Source organism: Rattus norvegicus, chromosome 4, assembly GCF_036323735.1.
Source record: "Rattus norvegicus strain BN/NHsdMcwi chromosome 4, GRCr8, whole genome shotgun sequence".
Taxonomy (NCBI): Eukaryota; Metazoa; Chordata; class Mammalia; order Rodentia; family Muridae; genus Rattus; species Rattus norvegicus.
The window spans coordinates 162,845,062-162,867,638 of NC_086022.1; the positions used below are offsets into that span (position 1 = coordinate 162,845,062).

The 22,577-nt window shown below is 41.8% G+C and overlaps 2 long non-coding RNA genes across 7 annotated transcripts; one reads left to right on the plus strand and one right to left on the minus strand.

Moving 5' to 3' along the window:
• Positions 1-626: 626 nt before the first annotated feature.
• Positions 627-2,465, minus strand: LOC120102399 (uncharacterized). Of its 5 annotated transcripts, none has more exons than XR_005503965.2 (3): positions 2,114-2,465; positions 1,056-1,141; positions 627-911 (listed from the first exon to the last, which is right to left on the minus strand). It is a non-coding gene; the product is annotated as an uncharacterized LOC120102399 (long non-coding RNA). The 5 variants fall into 5 exon arrangements; XR_005503963.2 differs by lacking the exon at positions 2,114-2,465 and adding an exon at positions 1,666-1,797; XR_005503964.2 differs by lacking the exon at positions 2,114-2,465 and adding an exon at positions 1,666-1,758 and having other exon boundaries at positions 1,056-1,165.
• LOC134486646 (uncharacterized) lies at positions 1,947-20,642 on the plus strand. Of its 2 annotated transcripts, none has more exons than XR_010065966.1 (2): positions 1,947-2,085; positions 20,345-20,642. It is a non-coding gene; the product is annotated as an uncharacterized LOC134486646 (long non-coding RNA). The 2 variants fall into 2 exon arrangements; XR_010065967.1 differs by lacking the exon at positions 1,947-2,085 and adding an exon at positions 2,128-7,276.
• The last annotated feature ends 1,935 nt before the right edge of the window (positions 20,643-22,577 follow it).

Sequence of the window (22,577 nt, forward strand, 5' to 3'; positions counted from 1 at the left end):
TCCCAGGTGCTGGGATTACAATATGTGCCACTATACCATAGCATATAGGTTTTAATGGAACATAATGCAATCCACATCACTATGCTCTCCAGATTTCTTTTTTTTTCTTTTTAAAGATTTATTTAAGTGAGTACACTGTCACTGTCTCACAGAAGGAGGCATCAGATCTCATGAAAGAATCTTGTGAGCCACCATTTGGTTGCTGGGAATTGAATTCAGGACCTTTGGAAGAGCGGTCAGTGCTCTTAACCGCTGAGCCATCTCTCCAGCCACCACTCTCCATATTTCTAAGTTCATAGAAATATCTTATCCCATGTCTCTGCCAAACTCTAAATCCAAAGTCTTATCAAAGTATACATAGACGGTATGAACTCACAATCCTGTAATTTCATCATTTGGGATTCTTGAGGCAAAAGAATTACTTGTGCCTTAGAGTTCAGGTACAGGCAATATATTGAGACACCCCTCCCTGACCTGGCAGTTATAGAAAGTAAACCTGTCAAAAACCTGAAAGAAAACAAAAATTAGAAAACCAAACATGCCTGCAATCTTGAAAATCTGAAATTCTCCAGAATTTCTTGAATACTATGACGAAGCAGATGAAAACTTTCATACACATTCGCCTCTTTTGCATACATAAAAACATTTTAATTACTTTTAGACTATTGATTTCTGTATGCAATAAACCTTTCTTCCAGGAGACAATGCCCTTTAAGATATACTTATAAGATACAATTCTAGTATTCTTTAAGGCACATATGAGAAATGTCTTGAAAAATAATCCAGGGGCTAGACTGATGAGTCAGGAAGCCAGGCTGTTCTTCCAGAAGACCTGAGTTCATTTCCCGGCACCCACACAGCAGTTCATGTCTGTAACTCCTGTTCCAAGGGTTTCAAGGTTCCAAGGGTTTCTACAGATGTATATACGGGAAAACACCAACATACATCAAATTAAAATTTAAGAAAAGAAAAAGAATGAGTTTTTGTGGGTAAGTTACCTGAATACCCGAGAAATGAAATCTTTTAGTAAACTCTCCTGGCAGGCCTCTAGTCACCTTGATTGGCTGCACATCCTCTAAGGATTAAGTAGTTGTGTTGCCATACTGAAGGGTGTGGAGTCTACAGCAAGTGCACGGACATGCTGGAAAAGAAGGGAGGACAGAGCCTGACCAGGATGAAAGTAAATTGGTGAATGAATGAAAAAATATTAGAGAGAGAGAAATGTTAACAGGATTGATTATGGGGGAGCATAAACTTCTAACCTTAGGAGGCAAACCTAAGGACAATGAGTCTTAACTTTTGTCATCTCAAAGGCATTTTAAATGTTCTTAATAAACCCTTAGAGGCAAGGAATAAATATTATTCACACCACTCCTAGTTTTAGGGAACTACTTTTATCTACATCCTTGAATGAATGGCTGCTGTTACTTATGGTCTTTGCATCATCCTGACAAAAGAAGCCTTCGGGGTGATTTAGCACAAAAGTGGGTTGCCTGAAAGAAGGCAGCTGCGGCTTAGTGGCTTTGTCTTCATATTGGTGCATTTGGCATGTAACTGGCATTGTCTGTGGACATTAGTTTCTGCCCTTACCCCAGGCCCTGGCACAACTGCTACATAAAAGTGATGCCCTATGTGCCCCCTGGACCAAATGGCTCAGAGCATTACCTTCTGAGGCCACAAGAAAACGTGCCCTAGACAAATGATGCCTCAGGTCACTTTAGAGAAAAATCCCAGATTGATCCTTCAGGAGGCAACAGGTAACGGTCCCTGGAGGGGGAGGGGCGACTCTAACGTCTGGGAAAGGGGTTCTGCTCCTTGTGTCTCTGAGTGCCTTCCTGAGGCTGATGGGACACTCTGTCACTGGTCTGCCTTAGCCTAAAACTTCTCCAGGGCCGACCTAGGTTCCTCTCCTCTGGACTACTGGACTACATGTATGACGGGCCGCCTTACAAGTGGACGGTCCGAAAGGCGACTCTGCTTCTGTGCCGGGTTTATCACCGTTGCCCGGAGCCACCGGCTCCCCACCCCTACCCTGTGCAAATACACAGCGGATAGCAGGCAACAGCCGGACTGCGGGAAGGACTGGTGAGCGCCAGGAGAGCAGCCTCTGTACCTGGGAAGCAGGACCTCAGTGTAAGGTCATTAGACTGAAGGCGGAGCTTAGGGGCACAGAAGGCAGAGCCCGGGTGTGGAGAAATAGACTGAGAGCGGGGCTGGGCTGACGAGAGGTGGAGCCCCGGAGAGAAGCAACAGAAATGAGGGCGGATCTTAGAAACGATGAAGGCGAAGCCCAGGTTTGTAATAATTAGGCTGAGTGCGGGGCTTAGAAGATTAGCAAGCGGAGGACAGATATTGGGCAGTTAGGATGAGGGCGGGGTTTGGAGAGCAAGAGGCGGAGTCCGAGTGTAGAGCAACAGAATGAGGGCGGAACTTAGGAGCGCAGAAGGCGGAGCCCGGACCTGGAGAAATAGGATGAGGGCGGGGCTTGTTGCTCCGGAGTGGTGCAAAATCTTAAGGGAAAAAATTAAAAATGTGTGAGAGGCGGATTCCCGGTGTTTCGTGGTCAGCTTGGGCGGTGCTTAGAAGTGCCAGGGTAGTGCTCCCTGCTTGTGTCCGGTGCCCAAGCTTTAGTCATTTTGCCAAGGCGGGTGGCTCTTGGCTGAGGCTGGGGAGGGCGGAGCTGTAGGCGCTGCCTCCGGACTCCTCCCTGAAGGAGATGACCAAAAGGATGGATACCTCCCCAGCAAACCACATTCCCACCCACCCTGCTGAGTTCTGGAAACTCGCTGGGTTTCAGGGGTCAGAGTTGAGGTCCCCCACTGGGAGGTGGAGGGTGCAGACCCTAGTGTGAGAGGCAGATGGAGAGTTGGCTTCATGGATAAGAGCAACTGTTCTAGCAAAGGACCTGGGTTCTCCTCTCATCACCCACTTGAAGTCTCACCTAGGGCAGAGGGCATATTAGGCTTGATGGAAAAGCAGAGAGATATGGGAGCCCTGATGTTTGTGGTGAGGCTGGGAGGCTCTCATGGGAAATGTTCAAAAGGATCTTTATTTTTAAAGTGGTGTGAGAGAGGACAGAAAGGTCATATTTCAAAAGGGCAATGGGCTGTGAATGTTGCCCTCAAGACAGATGAAGAACCTACGGCACCAAATCTTACGGAGGGTTGTTTCCGTTCCGTTTTAGGCAGTTAAATAGCAAATAAGAAATTAAGAGGAGAAAGCTAGGCTGGAAAGATAGTTGGATAGTTCGGTAAAAATGCCTGAAACCAAATCTCTTCTGAATTTGATCTCGGAATTTACATAGTTGAAGTAAAGGACTGTCTCCAATAAGCTGTCCTCTGCCGCCACCTTAGAGCCATGGCATATGTGTACACACACACACACACACGCACACACACACACACACACACACACACACACACACACACGAAGGGGCACATAAAATAAACAAGACTAGGCTTTTAAGTTTAAAAGCCCAAAAACCTGTCCTCACTTTTATGAAGGCAATCACAATTTCTTAGTCTACTCACAAAATTATGCAATAAGACTTTAGGCTATTTATATTGTAGTAATATTAGGAATCATGATCTGGCCTGGAGAGATGCCTCAGCAGTTAAGAACAATTCCCACCCCACACATGGCATCTCACGACTGTCTGAAATTCAGTACCAGGGTACAAGTACCAATATCACACAGATGTCCAGGCAAAACACTAATGCACATAAAAGAAAAATAATAAGTCGTTAGAAAAAATGATAATCTAAATCTAACTCATACTATTTCATAACAGGCTAATAGAAAGGTTGTTTTAGAACATGGACTGAGCCAGCCTGATCTACATAATAAAAACCCCATCTGAAAAAGCAAAGAAGGAAACTGGAAAGATGATGGCTCAGCAATTAAAAGCCAAGCTGCTCTTGCAGGAGATCAGAGGTCATTTCCCGGGACCCATGACAAATGTTCACAACCACCTATCAGTCCAGTTACAAGGCACCCCAGTTCCTCTGGCCTTTGGGGCACCAGCACTTGCATGTACATACCCACACAGAGACTTGCAAACATACATATCATAAAAACCAAAATGGGATTAAAAAAAAAACCCTTATCAAAGGGAAAAATAGAGTTTCAGAACATCTTTATATAAGAATGAGAGTTTGTTAAAGTCAATTACCAGGCCAGTTATAAAACCCTATCAGTGACCTTGCTGTCCTGGCTATAGTTTCCATTCAAAGTGACTCACACTTAGAGGGTATTCACAATTTCAACATTCTTAAATTTGTAGTGGTCTTTTAAAAAGGTATAATATATATAAATATGTATATTTATTAGTTTATGTACATAAGTGTTTTTGCCTTTATATGTATCTATGCACCATATGTATACAGTATACATAAGGCCAGAGGAGGGCATTGAGTCCCCTCAAAGTATAATTAGAGATGTTTGTGAACCACAAGCTGGGTGCCAGGAATTGAACCCTGGTCCTCCAGATGAGCAGTTAGTGCTCTTAAGTGCTAAGCTATCTCTTGAGCAGCTTGTATAAGTCTTCTGGAAAATACTCGTTCACTGGTTTATACAGGCCTTCTGTGCATTGCCATATTTCATCCAATAAAAACCTTAAAATCCCATCCATTAACACTGCCTGCTACTAAATATTGAGTGATATGGCTTCACACTCACCAGGTAGCTAAGAAAAGGTTTTCAAAATGCTAACATCTTCTAATCAGTCACATTAGGCAATGGTAGAAAACATTCTTGGTGATTGTGACTGAAATGACGAGGTCATTTTTGTAATTGCTGAGAACATTTTGACCAGGTTTGGCCAAGAATTACCATAGGTTATTATTTTGATGCTTTTAATTTAAAATGACGTTCAGAGAGAAAAGCTCTATCTTTGACAGTTTTCACAGTGTTTCCATTAAATCTGAATTGCCTAGCCAGCTGTTCACTCTATTATTACTTCAGGTGGATTCCTGGTAGGTGTTTTCCTATAAGAACTTAACATATATTCTAGAATTTCAGTCTTGAGCTAGGCAAAATAAATCTGTTCCCTTCCTCCAAATAATGATATAACACAAAGGATCTGATCAAGTAGCTATTAAGCTGCACAAAGAACTGCTGTTAGTCCTGTTGATGCCTTGAATCCTAGCCCTTGAGAGACAGATGGAGGTGAATTTCTGTGAATTCCAGGGCACACAGGGCTACATAGCAAGATCCTGCCATAATAATAATAATAATAATAATAATAATAATAATAATAATAATAATAATATAATAATAATGTATTACTACTATTACATTTATAAATATTAAATATTTGGGGCTGGAGATTTGGCTCACTGGTTAAAAGCACTGACTGCTCTTCCAAGGATCCTGAGTTCAGATCCCAGCAACCACTGGTGGCCAACAACCATCTGTAATGAGATCTGATGCCCTCTTCTGGTGTGTCTGAAGAGGTGGTGAAGACAGCTACAGGGTCTTTATACATAATGAATAAATCTTTTAAAAAAATAATAGGTATTTCTTATAATAATTATACATATTTAAGTAATTAACGATTACTTAATAATAATTATTATTTCAAATAATGCTGTATATTTTATTTTTGAGACTGATTCTAAAAGGCTTTATATTGTTTTCTCTAAGAAACTGCTCTTGCATCCCTGAACAGTGGGATAAATACTCCTACTTATGTTTTTATTCCACTTGTGAGGAAAACTTGACCTTGACACTGCAGGAACACTAAACTGCTTCTTCTCCAGACACCACATTCATCTGTCTGATTGGCAGAGTCTGGGAGACAAATCAGAGGGGAAATTTGAGTTTGGCTCTCACAGCGAGGAGGCAGAACTCATATCGGATCGCTGCTCATCTGAGAGAAGGCTGCCTGGGAGAGGATGAGCACAAGAGTACATAAAGCATGCTCAGCACTATTAGTTAGAGGAATGCAATCAAAACCACTGTGGTGATGGCAGGAGCTCTGGGAATCCCAAGCAACTAGGCTCAACCACCTGTCACACCACACCAATCACAGAGACACAAGGTACTGACAGGCAGAGAAGAGTTGAGCAATGTGGTATGTTTGGAGGTGCAGATAAAGAGGCTCAGTGGCTACAAGTCCATCATCGGGGCACTGCTATGAGCTTTGGGTTTATATAGGGGATGGGTTTCAAAAGCATGACTAAGCAGGCTTGGTCTCTGAGTGGCTTGGTTGGTCCTTATCTCTGTGGTCTGTTGACCATTATCTGAGCTCTGCTTCCTTATGACAAGCAGAAGTTCCCACTGTCTTTGAGGCACTGCAGTTCCTGCAATTAATTATCCTTACACATTTATCACCACGTCTGGAGACATTCAAGCATCCTTACAGAGTCCAGAACAGGGCATCATGAAAGCTGTGATAAGATACCTCTGTGTCTTGAACTGTTGGAGACAGGTTAGCCTTGGTTTGTAAACATATTTCTTTAATACTTAGCAGAGCTCACGCTGAGTTAAAGCATGTGATGATGAAGTGTGCAGAGTAATGGAGACACACACAGGTGAAGGTAGAGACGCCAGGCTTTTGGTACCTTGGGAGCTTGAAATACGAGCGAATACTTTATAGGAAAAGCACTTTCTAGGCACCTGTGACAGCAATAGTAACTTACTTAAATATTCATTATATTCATCAAGATTCATGTAAGCTACTTAGCTAATTATTATTACTTTTCTTTGATAAGACAAGGGCTCTATGTAGTCTAGTCTAGTATGGCTATTCTAGAACTCCTTATGTAGACCAAGCTTGTCTTGAACTCACCGGGATCCACCTGCCTCTGCTTCTTGAGTGCTGAGATTAAAGACATGAGCATGATACCTTGTAGACGTAGGGTTTTTTCAAAACCTACTTTAATTGTGGTTTTTTAATGCTTCACCCTCCCTTCTAGCTCACCACTCACCAGAGGTAGGGGAAAAGAAAGGTTAATGGGAAACGGGGTTTATGGATCTGTTTAGAAATAGTCTTTGGGGTGATTCCAATCTTCACAGTCAGCAGCAGTCCAGTCCACTCGGCAAACACCAAACACAAATCAGTCACAGTGACTCCTTCCAGAAGAAACCTCCAGGCTCCACCAGCCAACAAATCATCAGGAGTCAGCAGAAGCAGCTGGAACACCACCAGACGTTCATTGACGCATTTCTCTCTCAGAATCAGGACAAATGAAGAAAGCAATGAACCAAGGCAAGAGCGACCTCAGGGAAGACCAGCATCAGAGAAGCCCAAGGAAGACCAGCAGTGAGCTGCAAGGTGAACCAGTGCAAAAGCATCGTCCACTGTCTGTTGGTTTCCACTCATACTCTTTCCAGATATTACACGTTCTCTCAAGCATTCGCTCCAGAAAAAATATCACAGGCCATTTCACCAGATTGCTTCAGGAAACAATCATGTCTGTTCTCAGCAAAGCATACTCTGATAAAATTTCTAGAATGAGCTGGGGAGGTGGCTCAGCAGTTAAGAGGCTTGCCTGCTCTTTCAGGGGTCCTCAGTTTGATTCCCAGCAACCCCATGGTGGCTCACAACCATCTGCAGTAGGATAGGTTGCTCTCTTCTGCTGTGCCTGCAGAGAGCAACACTGCAGTTATAATAAAATAAATATAGACAGTTTCCAGAAAACCCCAAAGAGACTTTAATGAATCCAAAAATTTCCACTTCAATGCCTGACCTTCAAAATACATTTTTGAAAAAAAATAAACTGGGATAGCTGGCAGAGGTTTGTAAACCTAACAGTGAAAAGGCTGGGTTGGGAAGATTCCAAGCTCAAGGTTAGCTTGAGCTATAGAAAGATGCCTTGCTGGAAACTTTTAATTTTATGGTGTGTGAATTACACATCAATACATTGTTTTCAGAGTCTCTGTGTGGCCACTAATACAGATGTTCACTGTAGCGATTGTGACTGCTGTTGTTGAGATTTTGCTGTTTCCTGGCAGTTTTTCAGGAATGTTTCTAACTCTTACTGGACCATTGCAAGACTAATATGGGAACAAGAAACAAATACCTATACATAGATGAGTTGTCAAAGCCCTTAATGTTTCAAATATTGGTGTTAAACTCAAGTCTAAGTCAATAGAGTGAGCTTTTGGATTCAGTCAGGAAGACCCAGTAGGGGGTGCGCTGTGCCCTAGTTATGGAAGGTCAGTGAGCCTCAGTCAGTTAGGTTTGTTGGACCAGTTTTTTTCACTTTGAAAATTACCAATTAGAAGCAGTCAATCATAATCGTGTTTTGCTTTAAAATATGTGCCTTATATTCCACTGGAATTGATTTTTACTTTTATCTTTTCATTTTCATGATATAAAGGATTTTTGTTGTTGTTACTGGTGGGTTGTTTTGTAGGTTGGCAGAGTGCTTGCTCCCCATATGTGAGGTCCTGGATTCAGTCCCAGCCCTGAAGAAAATCAGATGTGCTTGAAAGATTGTCGTTGATCCTATATATTGTTTATCTGTGTGTGTTTAAATACATGGTATGTAAAATAATTGGTGTGGAAGAATTATTTTAAAGAAACAGTAAGTCAGTTCTACTTTCTTTAACTTGCATGGAATCCTGATTAATGGCCTATTTCCCTTTCACCTCACTCTAACTTCTTCTTCTTCTTCTTTTTTTTATTAACTTGAGTATTTCTTATTTACATTTCGAGTGTTATTCCCTTTCCCAGTTTCCGGGCCAACAACCCCCAACCCCTCCCCCTACCCTTCTTTATGGGTGTTCCCCTCCCCATCCTCCCCCCATTGCCACCCTCCCCCCAACAATCACGTTCACTGGGGGTTCAGTCTTAGCAGGACCAAGGGCTTCCCCTTACACTGGTGATCTTACTAGGATATTCAATGCTACCTATGAGGTTAGAGTACAGGGTCAGTCCATGTATAGTCTTTAGGTAGTGGCTTAGTCCCTGGAAGCTCTGGTTGCTTGGCATTGTTGTTCATATGGGGTCTCGAGCCCCTTCAAGCTCTTCCAGTTCTTTCTCTGATTCCTTCAATGGGGGTCCTATTCTTGGTTCAGTGCTTTGTGCTGGCATTGGCCTCTGTATTTGCTGTATTCTGGCTGTGTCTCTCAGGAGAGATCTACATCCTGCTCCTGTCTGCCTGCACTTCTTTGCTTCATCCATCTTGTCTAATTGGGTGGCTGTATTTGTATGGGCCACATGTGGGGCAGGCTCTGAATGGGTGTTCCTTCTGTGTCTGTTTTAATCTTTGCCTCTCTATTCCCTGCCAAGGGTATTGTTGTTCCCCTTTTAAAGAAGGAGTGAAGCATTCACATTTTGATCATCCGTCTTGAGTTTCATGTGTTCTAGGCATCTAGGGTAATTCAAGCATTTGGGCTAATAGCCACTTATCAAGGAGTGCATACCATGTGTGTTTTTCTGTGATTGGGTTACCTCACTCAGAATGATATATTCCAGTTCCAACCATTTGCCTATGAATTTCACAAAGGCATTGTTTTTATAGCTGAGTAATATTCCATTGTGTAGATGTACCACATTTCCTGTATCCATTCCTCTGTTGAAGGGCATCTAGGTTCTTTCCAGCTTCTGCGATGAACATAGTGGAGCACGTGTCTTTTTTATATGTTGGGGCATCTTTTGGGTATATGCCCAAGAGAGGTATAGCTGGATCCTCAGGTAGTTCAATGTCCAATTTTCTGAGGAACCTCCAGACTGATTTCCAGAATGGTTGTACCAGTCTGCAATCCCATTAACAATGGAGGAGTGTTCCTCTTTCTCCGCATCCTCGCCAGCATCTGCTGTCACCTGAGTTTTTGATCTTAGCCATTCTCACTGGTGTGAGGTGAAATCTCAGGGTTGTTTTGATTTGCATTTCCCTTGTGACTAAAGATGTTGAACATTTCTTTAGATGTTTCTCAGTCATTCGGCATTCCTCAGCTGTGAATTCTTTGTTTAGCTCTGAACCCCATTTTTAATAGGGTTATTTGTCTCCCTGTGGTCTAACTTCTTGAGTTCTTTGTATATTTTGGATATAAGCACTCTATCTGTTGTAGGATTGGTAATGATATTTTCCCAATCTGTTGGTTGCCATTTTGTCCTAACAACAGTGTCCTTTGCCTTACCGAAGCTTTGCAGTTTTATGAGATCCCATTTGTCGATTCTTGATCTTAGAGCATAAGCCATTGGTGTTTTGTTCAGGAATTTTTTTCCACTGCCCATGTGTTCGAGATGCTGCCCTAGTTTTTCTTCTATTAGTTTGAGTGTATCTGGTTTGATGTGGAGGTCCTTGATCCACTTGGACTTAAGCTTTGTACAGGGTGATAAGCATGGATCGATCTGCATTCTTCTACATGTTGACCTCCAGTTGAACCAGCACCATTTGCTGAAAATGCTATCTTTTTTCCATTGGATGGTTTTGGCTCCTTTGTCAAAAATCAAGTGCCCGTAGGTGTGTGGGTTCATTTCTGGGTCTTCAATTCTGTTCCATTGGTCTATCTGTCTGTCTCTGTACCAATACCATGCAGTTTTTATCACTATTGCTCTGTAATACTGCTTGAGTTCAGGGATAGTGATTCCCCCTGAAGTCCTTTTATTGTTGAGGATAGTTTTAGCTATCCTAGGTTTTTTGTTATTCCAGATGAATTTGCAAATTGTTCTGTCTAACTCGTTGAAGAAATGGATTGGTATTTTGATGGGGATTGCATTGAATCTGTAGATCGCTTTTGGTAAAACGGCCATTTTTACTATATTAATCCTGCCAATCCATGAGCATGGGAGATCTTTCCATCTTCTGAGGTCTTCTTCAATTTCTTTCCTCAGAGTCTTGAAGTTCTTATTGTACAGATCTTTTACTTGCTTGGTTAAAGTCACACCGAGGTACTTTATATTATTTGGGACTATTATGAAGGGTGTCGTTTCCCTAATTTCTTTCTCGGCTTGTTTCTCTTTTGTGTAGAGGAAGGCTACTGATTTATTTGAGTTAATTTTATACCCAGCCACTTTGCTGAAGTTGTTTATCAGCTTTAGTAGTTCTCTGGTGGAACTTTTGGGATCACTTAAATATACTATCATATCATCTGCAAATAGTGATATTTTGACTTCATTTTCCAATCTGTATCCCCTTGATCTCGTTTTGTTGTCTGATTGCTCTGGCTTGAACTTCAAGAACTATATTGAATAAGTAGGGAGAGAGTGGGCAGCCTTGTCTAGTCCCTGATTTTAGTGGGATTGCTTCAAGTTTCTCTCCATTTAGTTTAATGTTAGCAACTGGTTTGCTGTATATGGCTTTTACTATGTTTAGGTATGGGCCTTGAATTCCTATTCTTTCCAGGACTTTTATCATGAAGGGGTGTTGAATTTTGTCAAATGCTTTCTCAGCATCTAATGAAATGATCATGTGGTTCTGTTCTTTCAGTTTGTTTATATAATGGATCACGTTGATGGTTTTCCATATATTAAACCATCCCTGCATGCCTGGGATGAAGCCTACTTGATCATAGTGGATGATTGTTTTGATGTGCTCTTGGATTCAGTTTGCCAGAATTTTATTGAGTATTTTTGCATCGATATTCATAAGGGAAATTGGTCTGAAGTATTATTTCTTTGTTGGGTATTTGTGTGGCTTAGTTATAAGAGTAATTGTGGCTTCATAGAAGGAATTCGGTAGTGCTCCATCTGTTTCAATTGTGTGGAGTAGTTTGGATAGTATTGGTACGAGGTCTTCTATGAAGGTCTGATAGAATTCTGCACTAAACCGGTCTGGACCTGGGCTCTTTTTGGTTGGGAGACCTTTAATGGCTGCTTCTATTTCCTTAGGAGTTATGGGGTTGTTTAACTGGTTTATCTGTTCCTGATTTAACTTCGGCACTGGTATCTGTCTAGGAAATTGTCCATTTCCTGCAGATTTTCAAGTTTTGTTGAATATAGGCTTTTATAGTAAGATCTGATGATTTTTTGAATTTCCTCTGAATCTGTAGTTATGTCTCCCTTTTCATTTCTGATTTTATTAATTTGGACACACTCTCTGTGTCCTCTCATTAGTCTGGCTAAGGGTTTATCTATCTTGTTGATTTTCTCAAAGAACCAACTTTTGGTTCTGTTGATTATTTCTATGGTCCTTTTTGTTTCTACTTGGTTGATTTCAGCTCTGAGTTTGATTATTTCCTGCTTTCTACTCCTCCTGGGTGTATTTGCTACTTTTTGTTCTAGAGCTTTTATGTGTGCTGTCAAGCTGGTGACATATGCTCTTTCCTGTTTCTGTCTGCAGGCACTCAGAGCTATGAGTTTTCCTCTTAGCACAGCTTTCATTGTGTCCCATAAGTTTGGGTATGTTGTACCTTCATTTTCATTAAATTCTAAAAAGTCTTTAATTTCCTCCTTTATTTCTTCCTTGACCAGGTTATCGTTGAGTAGAACATTGTTCAACTTCCACGTATGTGTGGTGTTCTTCCCTTATTGTTATTGAAGACCAGCTTTAGGCCGTGGTGGTCTGATAGCACGCATGGGATTATTTCTATCTTTCTGTACCTGTTGAGGCCCGTTTTTTGACCAATTATATGGTCAATTTTGGAGAAAGTTCCATGAGGAGCTGAGAAGAATGTATATCCTTTTGCTTTAGGATAGAATGTTCTATAAATATCTGTTAAGTCCATTTGGCTCATGACTTCTCTTAGTCTGTCTACGTCTTTGTTTAATTTCTGTTTCCATGATCTGTCCATTGTTGAGAGTGGGGTGTTGAAATCTCCTACTATTATTGTGTGAGGTGCAATGTGTGTTTTGAGCTTTAGTAAGGTTTCTTTTACGTATGTAGGTGCCCTTGTATTTGGGGTATAGATATTTAGGATTGAGAGTTCATCTTGGTGGATTTTTCCTTTGATGAATATGAAGTGTCCTTCCTTTTTTGATGACTTTTAGTTAAAAATTGATTTTATTTGATATTAGAATGGCTACTCCAGCTTGCTTCTTCTGACCATTTGCTTGGAAAGTTGTTTTCCAGCCTTTCACTCTGAGGTAGTGTCTGTCTTTGTCTCTGAGGAGTGTTTCCTGTAGGCAGCAGAATGCAGGGTCTTCATTGCATATCCAGTTTGTTAATCTATGTCTTTTTATTGGGGAGTTAAGGCCATTGATGTTGAGAGATATTAAGGAATAGTGATTATTGCTTCCTATTATATTTATATTTGGGTATGACGTTATGTTTGTGTGCTTTTATTCTCCTTGTTTTGTTGCCAAGACGATTAGTTTCCTGCTTCTTCTAGGGTGTAGCTTGCCTCCTTATGTTGGGCTTTACCATTTATTATCCTTTGTAGCGCTGGATTTGTAGAAAGATATTGTGTAAATTTGGTTTTGTCATGGAATATCTTGGTTTCTCCATCTATGTTAATTGAGAGTTTTGCAGGATACAGTAACCTGGGCTGGCATTTGTGTTCTCTTAGGGTCTGTATGACATCTGTCCAGGATCTTCTGGCTTTCATAGTCTCTGGCGAAAAGTCTGGTGTGATTCTGATAGGTTTGTCTTTATATGTTACTTGACCTTTTTCCATTACTGCTTTTAATATTCTTTCTTTATTTTGTGCATTTGGTGTTTTGACTATTATGTGACGGGAGGAATTTCTTTTCTGGTCCAATCTATTTGGGGGTTCTGTATTCTTGTATGCTCATGGGCATCTCTTTCTTTAGGTTAGGGAAGTTTTCTTCTATGACTTTGCTGAAGATATTTACTGGTCCTTTCAGCTGGGAGTCTTCATTCTCTTCTATACCTAATATCCTTAGGTTTGATCTTCTCATTGAGTCCTGGATTTCCTGTATGTTTTGGACCAGTAGCTATTTCTGCTTTACATTATCCTTGACAGTTGAGTCAATGATTTCTATGGAATCTTCTGCTCCTGAGATTCTCTCTTCCATCTCTTGTATTCTGTTGGTGAAGCTCGTATCTATAGCTCCTTGTCTCTTCTTTTGGTTTTCTATATCCAGGGTTGTTTCCATATGTTCTTTCTTGATTGCTTCTATTTCCATTTTTAATTCCATCAACTGTTTGATTTTGTTTTCCTGGAATTCTTTCAGGGATATTTGTGATTCCTCTCTGTAGGCTTGTACTTGTTTATTTATGTTTTCCTCTCTTTCTCTAAGGGAGTTCTTCAGGTCTTTCTTGAAGCCCTCCAGCATCATGATCAAATATGATTTTGAAACTAGATCTTGCTTTTCTAGTGTGTTTGGATATTCCGTGTTTGCTTTGGTGGGAGAATTGGGCTCCGATGATGGCATGTAGTCTTGGTTTCTGTTGCTTGGGTTCCTGTGCTTGCCTCTCGCCATCAGATTATCTCTAATGTTACTTTGTTCTGCTATTTCTGACAGTGGCTAGACTGTCCTATAAACCTGTGTGTCAGGAGTGCTGTAGACCTGTTTTCCTGTTTTCTTTCAGCCAGTTATGGGAACAGAGAGTTCTGCTTTCGGGCGTGTAGTTTTTCCTATCTACAGGTCTTCAGCTGTTCCTGTGGGCCTGTGTCTTGAGTTCACCAGGCAGGTTGCTTGGAGCAGGAAGGTTTGTCTTACCTGTGGTCCCGAGGCTCAAGTTTGCTCGTGGGGTGTTGCTTATGAGCTCTCCGCGGGGGCAGCAACCAGGAAGATCTGCGCTGCCCTTTCGGGGAGCTTCTGTGCACCAGGGTTCCAGATTGCGTTTGGTGTTTTCCTCTGGAATCAGTAATGTGGGCAGAGTGTAGTCTCTTCTGGTTTCCCAGGTGTGTTTGCCTCTCTGAAGGTTTAGCTCTCCCTCCCACAGGATTTGGGTGCAGAGAACTGTTTATCTGGTGAGTCCCTTCAGGTTCCAGGGGTGTCTCAGACTCAGGGGACCTGCTGCTCCTGGCCCTTATCTCCTAACTTCTTCTTAAACAAATGTGTTCTGGTTTCCCTTCTGTTGCTATGGTGAATCACTCTGACCAAAGTCACCCTAGGGAAGAAAGGGTGTGTTTGGCTTCAATGTCCAGGTCATATCCATTATTGAATGAAGTCAGGGCAGGAAGGAACCTGGAGGGAAGAACCTTGGACAATTGATGTTCTCGGTCAGGCTCAACCGGCTTCTTTATACAGCCCAAGATCACCTGCCCAGGGAATGGTGCTCTCCTATCTCAATTAAGATAATGAAAACAAACTTTCAAATACATGTCCACAAACCAACTTTATAAAGCTAATTACTCAGTTCAGAGACTTTTTTTTGAGGTCTTCTAGGCCATGTCAAATTCACAGTTAATAATAAAAGAACAATCCTTGTTCTTTCATTGTTTCAAAGGTCAGTGTTTCAGCCTGACTGGTCCATTAAGAACATTGCATCGTTGGGCACGGTGACACTCACCTTTAATCCCAGCACACAGGAGACAGAGGCAAGGGGATCTCTGTGAGGTTGAGGCCAGCCTGGTCTACATAGCAAGTTCCAGTACATCCTGGACTACACAGAGAGACCCTGTCTTAAAAGAAGGAAGGAAGGAAGGAAGGAAGGAAGGAAGGAAGGAAGAAAGTGGTTATTTGAAAGAAAATGGCCCCCATATGCTCATAGGGAGTATTGCTATTAGGGGGTATGACTTTGTGGGAGGAAATATGTCACTGAGGGCAGGCACTGAGATTTAGGGTGCTCAAGTCAGGCCCCTAGACTACTTCTCCAGCACCATGTCTGTCTGTGAACCACCATGCTTCCTGCCATGACGATAATGGACTAAACCTCGGAACTGTAAGCCGGCCACAAATGTTTTCCTTTTTAAGAGTTGCCATGGCCATGGTGCCACTTCACAATAAAGGAAACCTGAAAACAAAAAATGGAAAGAAGGAAGGAAGGAAAGAAGAAAGGAAGGAAGGAAGGAAGGACTGAAGGAAAGAAGGAAGTTACATGACTAGAGCATTTCTTCCTTCAACAGCATTTTGAATCCAAATACTAGTAGTAATTTGTATAAAAATTCTTTATAACATTTTAGTATCTAACATTAAGATTTTATTTTTAAGCCACTTTACGAAGTGTTGCATTTTTTAAATATCTCAGCAATACATTTCACTTTGAAATAAACTGTTTCTATTATCACCCAAATAAAAATCAGAATGTCTTATGCTGGGCCTGATGGCATATGATTTTAGGCCCAGCATTCAGGAGGAGAATCAGGAACACGGATCTCTGTGAATTCTGAGCTACATAGCAAGATTCAGGGAAGCCATAGCTGAAAAGTGAGACCCTGTCTCAATAAAACAAAACAAACACATTTCATGATATAACACTCATCTTTCTTTATGGCAGGTGAAATTATTGTTTCAATTTTTCCTGTTCTACTGAAAAAATTTGGATCTCAACCTCTATATTAGTTTAACAGCAGTTTTAAAAAGCCAACATTGTGGTGTAGTCCGGGATGTGAGTTCCCTGGAAGCAGAAGCAGGCAGATCACAGCAAGTTCACACAGCCAATTGCAGTCAGTCTCAAGGCAGACAGAGCTACAGAGAAACAAACAAGAGTCTCTAATGTTCTAGTGGGGTATTTTTCTATGGTCTGAGAACCACCAATGTGAATACCACATAATTAGAATATGTAGAGTTGGCAGAAGGACACATACTCAAGATATATAATTTTGTAACTAAAATGCTAACCAAAATTAAGTGGTACTTGGGAGATTGCTTGGAGACCACCTAGAGTAAGAGCTGCTGGCTGCTCCAACCAGAGAGTAAAGCCACAGAAGAATAATTAGATAAAAACAGGGCCTGCTGGCAACACCGCGACACCACTACACAACCCACGACACCACAATACCACCCACGACACCAGGACTGAGAAATGGTGCGCTCAGAGCACCTTGCGGGCAAACTGAGTGAGGATCCCTGGAGGCTTAGGAGTATGTGCTGAATGTGAGTGCTGGGACCTGAACCCAGTTCCACTAGAAGTAGGTAAGCATTGCTGGTTTTCTTGAGGATAAAGATGAATGTATGCGTGCCTGTTGGTGCAGTAACCCAGCTGAAGGTTTTCCTTTTCATGCTGAAGGCTGGAATTCTGTCTCATCTTTTATCTGGAGACAATCACATATGAAACAACGCAGCTTTGATATAAGGTCAGTCTTCTGTTTACACTAATTCCATTATTAAAAATACACATTTCAGGGCTAGAGAGATGTTCCGTGACTAAGAACCTTGGCTGTTCTTCCAGAGGACCCCTATTCAATTCGCAGCAACCACAAGGCAGCTCACAACTGTATGTAACTGTAGTGCCAGGGGATCCAACACCCTCAGACCGACAAAACAGCATTGCATAGGAAACAAAAATAGACAAGTTTCAAAAGAAAAAACTCAGACAAGCAGTTGGGGTGCATGCATTTAATCCCAGCACTCAAGAGACAGAGTCTGGCAGATCTCTGAGTTAGAGGCCAGCCTGGTCTACATAAGTGACTTCCAGGACAGCCAGCATCACATATAGAAACACTATCTCAAGGAAAGAAACGAACAAACAAACAAATCCTCAAAAATACACATTTCAGAACCAAATAGGCTCTGCATACCCTTTGTCGATTGCTATTCTCACTGTTTCATTTTAGCCCCTGTACTTTCAATGGCTTCCCATAGATGGTCTATGTGTGGGGTAGGCTGGGACTACCACAAGTATAAAAACCAGACAGATATCTCTTCCCAGTATTAGCTGTCTCCATCAAAGAGAGACTTCAGAGCTGAGACAAAGTAAGGAGTTTAGGTGAAGATTGTTACAGGACAAAAGTTACTACTCCAGGGGTAGATCAGGTTCCTATTTGGGGAGCAGTGAGGTGATTCAAGCCAGGACTTCCCCATGTAACTTGGCTGTCCTGGAACTTGCTCTGTAGACCAGGCTGGCTTTGAATTAATAGAGACCAGACTGCCTTTGTCTCCTAAATATTGGGATAAAGTTATGCACCCCCCACCCCACGCCACCCCTGGCTGTTTCAAGTTTCTTGATTGAGTTGCATGTTTATATTTTGGGTTGCTCACCTTATGGGAAAACTGTAATAGGGGAAATAGTGAGTTGAAGTGAAGGAAAGACGGGAAATCGGGAATGGCTTTAGAATTTTCCAAGATAGGGTTTGGTTCCTTTTCCTACACTGTTGTGGTGGGGATGCTGATGTGCCATGGTGTCAGGTGCATGATGGGAAGTGCAAATTGAAAGCGCAAAGATATGCACATAGAATTTTAATAAAGCAGAGGATTTACAGTCACCTTAGTCATCCTCCCTGGTCCCAGCAGGTCTTAGTGTTCTTACTGTAATATGCTAACCACACCAGCCTCTGGTTACTTTGCAGTTTGTCCCTTGCTTTAACCAGTATCTATCTACTGACTATGTCAGTTAGGCATTTGAATTTCAAAGATCCTACAGTAATGTTGCTCCAAATAACAGACAGTGAGTCAACTCTCACTGAGGTGGAGCTGAGCATGCAGAGTCCGTGTAGAGCAAACCATGTCTGATGCCAGCATGTATCAGTTTCAGGCTCTTGCTGCTTGAGTGTTAGAGCATGTCAACCTTGAAGCCACTTATGACTTTGATGTTGAGTGGGAAAGAATGTTCAAAGTAGGCAGATTTTAAATCAGAACAAATCTCAAGGAAAGCCTTGGCATAATAGTTTTGATAGAGTCCTATGATTTCCTAATATTGAGCTGTAGTGAGCAGAGCATTTAAGGCACGTTTGTGTGAGCACAGTCTGGGGCAGACCTTGCTTTATTCCCAAGGAACCCATACAGTGGGGAGAGCACATCCTCAGTGAAGCACTGCAAAAGCCTTGATCTCTTTATGCAGGAAGAAGACTGGACTCACTTTCCTGTGTTTGACAGCACATTTGTGTCCTATTCAGGGAACAGAGATGGTATTTGGCAAAGTTGTTTGACCAAGCACAAGGTAGATAATAGTCATTTGGTGAGTCATTTTTTAAAATTAGTTCCTCCCTGCAAAAAATAGATATCTACAGTAGAGCATATCAGTTACATAAAGTAAAACTGTACAAAACTGTGCAGTTAAGAATGAATACTGCTGAGCCATCTCCTCTGAGCTTGCTTCATATTTTTAAATTGATTTGTGTTCGTAATGATTCTGAGTGTTTTCTCGCTGTGTGTATTTTTGCAGACAGAGTCCAGAAGAGCACATCAGATCCTCTTGGACTAGAGTTAAGAAAGTTGTGAGTTTCTCTGTAGGTGCTGGGAACTGAACCTGGGTCCTCTGGAAGAGCATCAAGGACTCTTACCTGCTAGGCCATCAGTAGCTGCAACCCTCTTTTGTTTTGTTTTATTTTGTTTTGTTTTTTTTTCCTGGGTTCTGGGATTAGAGGCAGAAGCCACCCTGTCCTGCTTTAAAATGACCTGTTTTACAAGACATATAGTTATTCCCCCTTTGAGCTTTCATCTTTCCTTTTGTTTCTGAAGATTTCTTAACTTTTATTTCATGTGCGTGTGGCTGAGTGTATGTTTGTGTGCCTTGTGCATTGAATCTGGAGCTTAGTGACTGATAGGTTGTCTGTATCTCTGCCCAGTCCTGGGCCGCCATGCCTTTCTGTCATGTGTGGCTTCTCACATAATTGCTAAGGATCCAATCTCAAGTCCCCATGGTTATGGAGCAAGCTCGTTAATCCACTGATGGCCAGGAACAAGCTGGTTTTTCATGCCCAGTAATGATCACTGCCCAGAGCAATATGACCTGAATGAAACTCAGGATGCAATATTTCAAAAGGAAGAGGGACTGACTCCATTGCAGAGTCTCCTGTCAAGCTTCTGGGAGCCTGGAAATGATAACTGTAACATCATGGCTACAGTGTCAGGCCCACTTTGCAGTTCCAAAGACTACATTGCCTTTAGTGAAGGCCAGCTACATCAAATAGCACACCACAGGAGCATGAAGACGTGTCCTGTGAAAGAATGTCTTCTTCGTGAATTTGGCCATCTGCTAAATGCTCTCCATAGAGTGAAACGTCCACCAGCATTTTCAAGCTGCAGCTTTGTGACCCACCAAGGCTACCCATCCACGGGTCTCTTAAGCTGCCGGGCTTCGGTGCTGTTTTGTACAGTCCGTTCTATTCACAGGATTCAAGTCTCTGAGATTTATCCCGGGAATAGAGTCGTCCGCAAATTCCCAGAGGTTTCTTGGTTATTGGAATAACCTGACAGTTTTTTTGCTCATAAGAGCATGTTATGCAAAAGGGTCCTTTAGTCCAACAATCCAGATGTCCTTTCACTGCCATTTGGCATGGGGTATAGCCAGGATCTTAAATATTAAACACCTCTAATATTCTAGCAGAGTGTTAATGGTATAAGCAAGAGGGGATGAGAAAGAACCTCAATTTAAATTATTCTGCCATATAACACAGTTTTGCCATTTATGCTCGCTGTAATAATATTTTTCATGTCTTCCAGCTCCCAGCACGACTAACTCTGGACCTGTGGGCTCAGAGCAGTATGGTTGACGATGGAAAAAGGACTGAAGAGAGACGCACACACATGCACCCCAGGTTAGCTTCAGACTTACTGTGTAGTAGAGGACTGTCTTGACACTGCGATCTCCCGGGCCTGCCTCCCAGGGCTGGATTCGTAAGAATACACATCCATGGGTTGGGGATTCAGCTCCGTGGTAGACAGCTTGCCTAGCAGGCTCAAGGCCCTGGGTTCGGTCCCCAGCTCAGAAAAATAAATAAAAATTTTTTTAAAAAAGAATACACATCCATGCCCGGTTTGTGTGTGCCTGGTATCAATCCCAGGGTTCTATGCATGCTAGGTAAGCATGCTAGAACTAGATTAAATCCCCAGTCCCTTAGCTCAGCATTTTCAAGTGTATTCTTTAAGAATTATATGCTTGGGGCCAGGGGCTTGGGTGGGGTTGGGAAGTAGACTTAACAGTTAAGATCAATTGTGGCTCTTGCACAGGACCCAGGTTTGGTTCTCAGAACCTGGGGACCAGATGGTGGCTACCCATAATTCCAGTTCCAAGGGATCCAGCACCCTCTTCTGACTTCTGAGGATAGTGGTCATACAAGTGGTACCCAACACAAGCAGCCAAAACACTTAAAAACAGAAAATGCCACATATTTTTTTTAATTGTTTGAGAACTTTTATCTGCGTATAGGTCAAAAGACATTGCTTTCTTCTGGTTTTCTTTATATGTTTCCCAAGCTTATTGACTATTTGCATATTAATTGAAAATTGTCTATTTTTGTGCATTTACTCAGTGAGGGGAAGAAGTTTTTAGGCTTTCATTGAATTTTATGGGCTCTTTATACTTACTATGTAACAAGAGAGATTTTTTTCTAGTCACAATTGCTATGAATTTTGATATTGTTTGCTCCATATTTTCTTTGGTTTTGGATTTTTAATTTTCAAGGCAAGGTCTCCCTGTATAGCTTTTGCTGCCCTGAAACTCTCTGACTTGCCTTCCTCTGCTGGGACTAAAGTTGTGCCCCACCACTGCCTGGCTTGGTGCTTGTCTTTCGGTGTACATCAATTTTAAAGTTCTAAACAACTCTAAATGTACCACTCACTCTTCTTTGTAATTTCTGACATATTTTTCTGCTTCAGAAGCTCTTGTGTCTTTCTCTTTGCAATTTCCTCATTAATTTTAGCTCAAATTTCTCTGCAGTGTGTGCTGTTTTGTATGGACACACATTTATTCTGGTGTTTTCTTGATAACTGATTGGTTTCTTAATTTTTTTTATGATGATCAGCCTTCTTTTCAAATTATAATTCTTTTTTCTTTTTTAAGAATTATTATGTACAGTGTTCTGTCTGTAGGCCAGCAGAGGGCGTGAGGATCCCATTACAGATGGTTGCTGGGAATTGAACTCAGGACCTCTGGAAGCACAGTAAGTGCGTTCAACCTCTGAGCCATCACTCCAGCCCTATAATTCATTATTTTATGAGCATTGATTTGTGTTTTGCCTGCATGTATGTCTGTGTGAGGGTGTCAGATCCCCTGTAACTAGAGGTACAGGCAGCTGTGACATGTGGGTGCTGGGAATTGAACCGATGTCCTTTGGAAAAGCAACCAGTCAGTGATCTAACAGTTGAGCCATCTCTCCAGCCACTCCTCTCCCAATTTGTAGCTTTATTTCTTTTTTGTTTTCAAGTGCTTCTACAATAGAATGCCTGTTTATTGATATGTTGTATTTTTGTCTTGTATTAGATTTTAATTTGTACTTTTTATTGATTACCAGTTGGACATTGAAAACCTTCCTTCTAATATGTTACCCCTCCAAACTCTTCACTTTTCAGGTGCTGACCTGGACTCACACATGGTGAGGGGGTCAGCTCTCCCATCTTCCACCGAACTTCGGTTTTTCAGCCATCTCTCTAGGTCATGTGATCCTCGTTGGAAAAGCACACACATCAAACATTTGAAAATAGACACCACTCATCTTGGGCAACAACACGGTTCAGAAGACCCTCCGGAGGATCTTCTGTCCTCAAGGAATTGATTAGAGACTTCTACTTGCAGAAAAAGCAAGGACGGCTGATTTTGGGGAAAATTGCCTATGGAGCTGGCAGGCTGAAGGAAAGAGAGAACAAGAGGGAAACTATGCTACTGTAAGGCCTCTTATCTCGTGTACACCTTAATCAAGCTCATCTTAATGGGGTTCTGGGTGTAAATTGGGTCCTC